General features: G+C 43.3%; 1 long non-coding RNA gene across 2 annotated transcripts in view; it reads right to left on the reverse strand.

Annotated features, from left to right (window-relative positions):
* Positions 1 to 315: 315 nt before the first annotated feature.
* The window catches only part of LOC112414078 (uncharacterized), a 13,608-nt gene continuing 4,615 nt past the window's right edge, over positions 316 to 9,308 (reverse strand). The window contains exons 2-4 of one of the 2 annotated variants that reach the window (XR_003006066.1): positions 8,619 to 8,701; positions 7,659 to 7,823; positions 316 to 347 (exon numbers count right to left, since the gene is read on the reverse strand). This is a non-coding gene — a long non-coding RNA (uncharacterized LOC112414078). Of the gene's footprint in view, positions 348 to 7,658; positions 7,899 to 8,618; positions 8,702 to 9,308 lie in introns of both variants that reach the window. The other variant, XR_003006067.1, reaches the window with a different exon arrangement.

A 9,308-nucleotide genomic window follows, 5' to 3' on the forward strand; every position in this document is an offset into this window, starting at 1 on the left:
CTTTAAAAGTCATTTTGAGTCATCTGTTTTTAGTTTAACTACTATTTTTTAATTGAGGCTACATCTGCTGATAAAATTACAATTCCTAAGGTAGTGTTTTTCAAATATATATAGGTGATTGTTACATAATTCTTATGCATACATTATTTCCACTTCACTGGACCCTGTAGAGAATAAGTCATATAAATATTGTATTTTGTTTAAAATAAAAGGTCTAATTTATTTATTTATTTATTTTTGGCTGCGCTGGGTCTTTGTTGCTGCACGCGCGCGGGCTTTCTCTAGATGCAGCGGGGGGGGGCTACTCCTTGTTGCGGTGCGCAGGCTTCTTATTGTGGTGGCTTCTCCTGTTGCAGAGAAAAAATTAATTAATTAATTAAAATAAAGTAAAAGGTCTATTATCACTTAAGCCATCATTGAACTTCGACATGACCAGATGGAAACATTCAAAAGAATAAAGATCATTCCCACATCCTATGAGCTGTTATTAGAAATCCGTAAAAGTAGGTTGATACTTACCTCAAAATTTTTTCATTGTTTTTAAAAACAACACACACACAGACCCGAATGACAACACCACCCCCAGCTAACCTTAGTCTTATAATATTTTTATAATCACTAATTCATAGATGAGAGGATTTGACATTTGCATTTGTTTCTTATTTTTCCATTTTTTAACCTTTATTTTGTTTAGGATATTCTTTACTGTTTAAATGTCTCTACATGTTATGCAGTCAACAGGTTTTCCTTTTGTGAAAAACATAAAGATACTTCTTGAGCTGTTGTTACATCTAGCAACCTGCTAGGTGCTGGAGATCCAAGATGACTAGACCTTGGCTGGTTGTCCCTGGGGGCCGGGGTGTGGTGAGGGAGAGGCTTGGAGACAGACGTGTGAACAAGTGCTTGTTGGATGATGCAATATGTGTAACCCCAGGGTGTGTGCAGAGCCTCATGGCATCACCACAGGAGATGCAAATTCTACCTGCAGGGGTCAAAGCAAAAGAGGCAAACTTCCAGATGAATTTTTAAAAAGATTTAGGAATTCAGTGTTTCTGTGGATCATGCAGTACGTTCAAAGAGCATTATAAAGCCTATACGCTTGCCTCTCTTGAATTTTGCCAAGAAATTTAGCAAGGGTTTTCCCTTCATGGCCTCTTATATCGTCTTTGGAAAGGAATCTAACTGGCATTTTATACCTGAATCCAGCATCTACTAAACAAATGGTTTGGGCCTCAGTTTCTGTAAAAATGGCAATTAATCATAACCATCCTGCTTACCTCATAAGACGACTGTAAAGATGAAGTTAGATCACGTATGTGAAAACACCAGGGCGCTCTACAGATTACTCCAGGCCGAAACATTTCTATACTGGGTTGCCTGTGGCTGATGTGAATGACTGCCGTGTATTAAAAGAACAGATTCATCAGAATAATACAGATATTTGATCCCTTAGAGTTCCACAGCACCGTTCTTCTGAAGCTTTGCACATCTGTTCTCTCTTTGGCCTCCAGGCCAAATGTCTTTCCAGGATAAGCTGGGGCACGTGTTACTGCCCCAGACTTGCAGAAGAATGAGGAAGATGAAGTCACGGGGCGGAATCTGGACTTGAACTCCAGCTCTTGCCTTCAGACCATCCCTATACACATATGGTGCCCAGAGCGCCAAGGAGGAATGGCTGTGATGCTTCCCAACAGATTATTTTAATAGCCATTCAGAAGAGATAAGGATATCCTTCTGATATATCCTTATCCTTAAAGATACCCTTAAAGATCCTTAAAGATCCTTAAAGATGTCCTTAAAGATCCTTAAAGATAAGGATATCCTTAAAGATAAGGATATATTTATTCCAATTACAAATGCTCAACAGTAAAGTTCATTCTCTTCAATATTCAACTGGAAATAATAAATCATGCCTCTAAAATATAAAGGAGAAAGCACTGCCTGCCTGACTGCCCGGGCTCCCACCTTCCTCCCAGTTGTCTGCACAGCTGTGGGGACCTCCCTGCTCCGTTCTGCTCCAGCCATGCCGGGCACAGAATACCCTTCCCCATCTCCACCTGCGGAAATTCCTCTCCTCCCTAAACTCAGCTCAAATGCCGCTCCTCCCCAGTCCCAGATGCCAGAAATAGGTTCCTCAGCTTAGACAAGTGGGTAAGAACCCAGACCCCCAGGAAGCCTGCCTGAGTCTGAATCCCCGTCCTGCTACTTTCGAGCCACATTTCTGCCTCTGGTCCCTTATCTCTAAGGGGGAAGCTATGGTGGCCACACTAATAATGGCATGGTCATTACAGGGTTATTAAAGGGATTACTAAGATAACACATGTGGCACACACATGATGGCACATGCAATACCCAATAATACTAGCAGTCAAGTTCTCTTCTTTTCCTTTGCAGGTTTTCCGTCCTGCACCAGGTAGCCAGTTCCCTGAGGATGGGAATTCGTTCCCTGGCACCCCTTGCCTGGTACATAAGTGTAGGTTCCAGCTCTGTCGTTTATGGTATTTGCGAACTTGGCCTATCATTTAATTTCCTAAAGTCTCAGTCCTTATCTGAGGACTGAGATAATGGGGTTAACACGGAAATCAAAGCCAATAATGTGTATTAAACCACATGGCACAGTGCTGGTAAATAAGCAATTAAGCAAATATATTTTAGCCACTGTCTGGTGATTAAGAGTTTATATGAAAACTGTATTAAAGGGTTAAGGCTCTGATGTCACAGTGTTCCTCAGACAGTATTTTCTGACTTTTATGGTTAAAATTACAGATCAAAATTTGAGGATTGATAAAAGAGAGAGAGTAGTGGTAGGAGGCTCAGGGCTGGGAGGACCGCAGGAGGCAGCCTGATGAGATCTATTCTCCAAGAGAGACAAGAAGCCCTCAACTCTACTCCTGGAAGGAGGCCATGGCCTCCTCCTGATGAAGGGGGAGGGAATGGGGAAGGGAGAGCCAGTTGGGGAGAACGTAAGGGACAAGTAAGATGAAGAAAAGGGAGGCAGAGGGACAGAGGATGAGGGAGACTCAGAGGAGGAAGAGGAGAAAGAAGGAGACAGACAGAGGGGACAAGGGGACCAGAGCAGCTCTGTGACTGAGCAAGCACTCACCTAAGGGTCGTCAGATGGAGTTCTACAGCCCAGGAGGGTGCTGGGAAAATCTAAGGGGGTAGATGTTTGTCCCAACACTTGCAGGTTGCATATGGCAAGTGGACTACACAGGCAGGGCCCACAACTCAAAGAAGAGTCCCACATCCTGCTTTTTAAAATTTTATTTTATCAATATTTATTATGTTTTAAAAGTCATTTAAGGGACTTCCCTGGTGGTCCAGTGGTTAAGAATCCATCTTGCAATGCAGGGGACGCCGGTTCAATCCCTGGTCAGGAAACTAAGGTCCCACATGCAGCGGGGCAACTAAGCCCCCGCACCACAACTAGAGAGAAGCCCCATACGCACTGCAACGAAGCAAAGAGCCCACGCACTGCAACGAAAGATCCTGCGTGCCGCAGCTAAGACCCGACGCAGCCAATAAATAAATAAATTTTTTAAGTCATTTAATAATGATGGTTTATATACCTTACTCTTTAAATTAATTAATTAATATTGAAGTATAGTTGATTTACAATGTTGTGTTAATTACTGCTGTACAGCAAAGTGATTCAGTTATACATATATATATTCTTTTTTGACATATCCTTTTCCATAATGGTTTATCACAGGATATTGAATACGGTTCTCTGTGCTTTACAGAGAACTTGCTGTTTATCCACCACATCCTGCTAGAGGAATGTTTGGCATGGAGGAATCACTCGGTAAGTGTTAGCTATTAGGATTCTTCTTCCCGGGAAATTTCCTTCCTTTGACTCCGGCGGGCCCCCCTGGGAAGCGGGGAGCACTGCAGAACGACTCAGCAGTGCTTGTTGCGATCCTGCTAGGCCAGGTGCACGGTGCTCTTTCTATCCATGTCATCAAACACAGATCAAATTAGAGGGGAAAGCTCTACAGGAAAACAAAGACACCAGAGAATTCCCCTCTGACAGGCACAGACCAAGACAAAAGGAGTTATGTGAACACGAGCCATATATTCAGAAGAGTTTAGACAATACACTTCTTTGTTATATTGCATGAGTTCATGGCACCCAAAGACGCTGCAAATACAGGAGGACAATAGCTGACATATCAGGTTTTGCAGTCATACTACCAGTGGCTTACTGTTTGCCAAACTGCCTTTGGCTCCGACCCTGAATTCACATAACAAAAAGAGGAGAGTATTAAAATGCTCACTTCCATTTGGCTTTAAAAGTCCCAGCTTAGCTGAAAGATAAATCAAAAATAAAACCAGAATGCAGCCCGTTGCATTTGATGACAGGATTATTAGTTTATTCCTTTCCTGAGGTATCTAAATAGGAAGAGAGAGGGTATTTCGCAAACATAAGCAGAGGGTAAGCCTGCACAGAATTTATCTGAGTTATTAGTTTATATCAGCCTATGGGTGTTGGACTAGTTTTCTGGGGCTTAACAAATGACCACAAATTGGGTGGCTTATAACAATAGAAATTTATTCTTTCACAGTTCTGGAAGCAAAAAGGCCAAAATCAAGGTGCCAGCAGGTTGGTTCCTGCTGGAGGGCTACAAGGGAGCACCTGATCCGTGCTTCCCTCCCAGCTTCTGGAAGTTACCAGCCATCCTTGGCATTTCTTGGCCTGTAGCTACATGACTCCAAACTCTGCTCCCGTTGTCACATGGCCGTCTTCTCTCTATGTGTCCCTGTGCTTCACATGGCATTCTCCTCTGTGTCTCTGTGTCCAAGCTTCCCTTAGGGTGTTGGATTGGAGCCACCTTAATGACCTCAACTTACCTCGATTACATCTCCAAAGACCTTTTTTCCAAATAAGGTCACATTCCCAAGTACCAGGGGTTAGGATTTCAACACCTCTTTTGGGAGGACGCAATGCCGTCAATAACAGGTGATGAATTTGCTAATTGCTAAAGAGAATTTAGAGTCAGTCAAGTTCTGCCCACTGGCCTGAGTATCTTCATTCCTTATATGAGGAGGGCAAACAGACTTGATTTGGGTAGGGATAACTCTCTTCTAGTTTTCACTTGAGTTCTGTTTTGATATTTTTTTCAGTTTTAGAAGAAATGGTATTTGCCTTGTCTCTAAATCTATTATTAACTCTGTATGTAGATAAGTCATCCCAGAAGGTAAAATTACAAAGGCTGTTGAGTTAGTCATTGCTGGCCATGACATGGGAGAAAGAAAATAGAGGCCACCTCAGAGAAGTTCCTCCACTCTTGCCAGAGGCTGGCTGTGTGCAAAGAACTTCACCAGCTGGGAGGGAAAGTAGTAAACGGGGCCCCTTTTTTTAAAGAAAGCCTGGAATAACATATTCCAGCCCCTTCTGTATCTTAAAAGCAGGCATGAAGTTTGGTTTAAGGCTATTAGCTTCCAAAGTTACAAATGTAAGATCGAAGGGACACGACAGTGACATAGTTCCATGCAGGCAAAATGGTTCCTCCTTTCCCCATCCTTTAGGAAAAAACAATAACAAAAAATTGCTTGTGGAGAGTATGAAAGTTAAATTTACCTGTTTGTTTTGTCTATTTATATCATGGGTCAGCAATGGGGGCCCACGTGCCAATCTGATGGCTGCCTGTTTTGTGAATAAAGTTTTATTGAAACACAGTCACCCCTATTTGTTTTATTATCTATCGCTGTTTCACACTACATGGCAGAACTGGGTGTTGCCAGCAAAGCCTGAAACATTTACCATCCGGCCCTTAACAGAAGAAGCTTGCCAGTCCTTTAGATTTAGGGAATTAGGAAATAAAGGATACCACGAGGCACCAAACACCCTACTCATGGATTACCAGTAGTAACTTGCAACCTCTTGGCACTGCCATTTCTTTAACAAGCCTATGAGCTCAGTGGTAAACACTTGGCATTTGTGCCTATTGGTACAAGCCAGGCAGGGTTTAAACAACCAAAAACCCCTAGCAATCATAAGAAGAGGGATGCCAAAAGTGGATACTATTAAGAATCAGAATCCCCGAACTGATAGAAAAGAAGACTGAATCACAGTCTAGGATAGCCTTCTAGGGCTTGAAGCAGGGTGTGGATGAAGAATGACGCCTGCCATATCAGTAAACCAAGGATGTTGCAGCCATCAAGCCCTCAGCCACTGCAGCCACGCCCAACAGTGCACCCTGAGGGGCTTCAGGATGGAAAAAAGGAGGATACTGGCCCCAGATAGCTAAGGTGCATTTCAAAGGAATCATTTCAGTGAGCCCGTACTCTTGTACCTTCCCATACACGGAGAAGTGCTAAAATCCTTAACTTGAGATGTCTGGTTTTCTTTAATTAACAGTAACCTTTTGATGTTCCAACTCCCTGGTTTTTGTTGCAAAAACTCTGTCCCGCCTCCTCCCTTACTCTTCGAAGCAGTTCCTCACAGCTATCTGAGAAGCTGCCTCCCAGGCTCAAGTCCTCAGCAAGTCCACCAAATAAAACATAATTCTCAACTTTTAGGTTGTGCACTTTTTTCAGTTGACAAGGGGATAAAATCCTCTTCTTATGCTTGTTGATAACCACTTTCTGGCACTTCTCCTTGCTAATGTCATTCTTGTACTTTGTCCCCTCCTTTGCTTGGGTCACCAAACCACACCAAACAGTACTGTAGACCCCTGAGCCGTTCGCGGGGTCCCCCCCAGAGCACCTCAGACCCAGTGCTCTATAAAAAGCACCTGCCATTTTGTCCCAGGGGCTGAGGCTCCTCTCTCAGCTCTTACACCCCTCTCCCCAGCCTATGGCTTTGATCGGGTGTGCCCGTATTCTCAACCCAAACTGTCTTTCCGGCCGGGCCCTATGGATGAATGCCTCGGCTGAACTGTCTGCCTGGCTTCGCATCAGATCATCTTTGAATCCAGGCTCTGCGACGAAAATGCCAGACCTGATCTAGCCCAGTCCGCTCTGACCTCATTATTTTTCCCCTAAGGGCACAATGTCCAATCTCTACCACTAAGCCACAGGGACTTCGATGTACTATATTGGCTGTTGCCTTTTTGCTGAATCTGTCTTTCCATGACAGTTTCTGGGTTAACCCAACTTAGAATATACCAGAACCTGAAGGGGCTGCTAATCTTTTATGTCCTAGGAGAATATATATGGCATTTAGAAGCTTGCCTGACTATAATAAGCACCTAATACATGGTAGTTTTTATGTTATTATGTTATCTGAGCCAGCAACTGTAGTTTCTTAAATGCTACCCAGTATTCAGAGAGCTTCTTAGAACCAAGCGTTTACTTCTAAGAACAGGATTTGTCTTCAGGTTATTGAAACTGTAGTCTTATCTAGGATCGCTTTTGAATATTTCTCAATTCCTATTTCCAGGTGGAGAAGGAAAGCTTGGGAAATGTGCCTTTAAGTAGAATGAGAAGGCAAGAATACCTGTATTTATTTTTCTTATTTTATTTTTAAGCCACTGAAGCTCAGTTGGGCCAATAGATAAGCAATCCTTGAACTGTCACAAGCTTTGTCTAAAACAGAAGCATGTTTTTCATCTTCTCAACAGAATGTCTTTTATACTTTTCCATATAGCAAGGATTGTTTTTCCCCAAATACTAGCACAGAAAGAACTACTCAGTGTCAGAGATAGCATATTTACCCAACATAACTGCAGCCCTTCAGGGTCATCTATTTTCATGTGCTGCTAGATGATCCATGGTTATGATGTGCTGAGTATTTACTGCTCATCTCTTGAGCTTCAGGTCTCTCCATGTTGGTGTCTTGTCCTTTGAACTCTTTGTCCAGCCAGCCCTGGGAGACAGGGCTGCAGGAAGGGGTGTAATAGAAATCAGGAAGCAAAGGTACTGGCTCCCCAGCAGCGGCCAATCTGGGAACGGACCTGTTTCAAAGATTATTTGGGACAAACACATGCTGTACTGTTCCCAACACTACCTGTCCAGTGTCTGCTCCAGAAGTAGCCACGTGAGGTGGATAATAATTAATGGGCGTGTAGGGACCAAACCAGTAACTTGGTAACCACAGGGAAATTTTAGACAGTGGGCCTGGCTCCAGATGTGAGATAATCTGTGATCTTTAGAATCAGGCCTCATTTAGAAGAGCTGGAGCTGGAGTTGAGCCCATACTAGCCTGCAGGTAAGAGGGCCTCCCAGAGGCATCTTGTCTAACACAAAGCCCGGAAGATTCCTTCTGTCTTGGACTTGCTTTATTGTTGCCCTCATCAAACAATATCATAAATATTTCTCCATACTCTCCACTAAATTCTGAGCTCCTTAAGTGGTATGATCATATAATTTTCATGTTTAGATCCCCAGTGCCCGTCAATCAGCCAATTCACTAACCAATCAATTCATTTCAGGTGAAAAAGAACACTGTACCACACACCCCTCAATTAGACCAAGCAGTTGAGATACTAATGGGGCTTCAGGGACTCCTCCAGCGTGGTTTAAATGTGGCATCTTCCTTTCTCCTACCTCTTTCTCCGGGTCATTCACAAATGGACTGGGAATGTCGGCCCCCTCGTGTCTTAAAACTAAAAGGCTCTGTCTGGTTGTGGGGCGATGAAAGAACACTTGGGACTAACAAAATTGTTCCCACCTACCTGCCAGGTGGCATGAACGTCATCCAAGCCTAGATGCAGGGATTCACCCAAATGCTGGTTGTCATCTATTGCATCATCCTCTTCTAGGAAAGAAGAAAACAGCTTTCATATCTCTGTGCCCCTGAATGTTCTTGGTCTAATCTGACCAAAGGCAGCTCTTGGCCTTTCAGTGCCAAAAGCACTGACCATCCTAGTACCTACAGTGACACACTGACCAAGCACTCTGGAGGTGTGCATGACTCATGGAGTCCCACCTTCTGGAAGTTACAGCAGGAGTGGGGATAGCATAGCAGGGCCAGAGTCACAGCAGGAGAGGTGACCAACCTGTCATTTACCAGAGAACAAAGCAAGTTTTTTTCATTCTCAACCCCCCTGAATAATATTCCATTTATGTTTTATTCCTTTAAAATGAATCCAAATTTGCCCCTCACTTCCTTACTTTTAGTATCTCATTCTAGTTCTATTTAGATCCAGTGCCCTTCCCGTACCTATTTAAAACCCACTAGTTTACCATCTGAGTCAGATGTTCTGGACTCTGACCTCTGGTCCAATATTTGAGACAAGATGAAGAGGTGACTTTAAAACTTTCAAAGGATAAGAACCAAATCAGCACATCCAACCCTTACAACCTGCCATGTATCACAGAAGGTACTATATGGATGTTAAAAGGGTGAGCAGAAGTGCCTTAGG

The sequence above is a fragment of the Neophocaena asiaeorientalis genome, unplaced genomic scaffold, assembly GCF_003031525.2.
Source record: "Neophocaena asiaeorientalis asiaeorientalis breed wild unplaced genomic scaffold, Neophocaena_asiaeorientalis_V1.1 scaffold46, whole genome shotgun sequence".
Taxonomy (NCBI): Eukaryota; Metazoa; Chordata; class Mammalia; order Artiodactyla; family Phocoenidae; genus Neophocaena; species Neophocaena asiaeorientalis.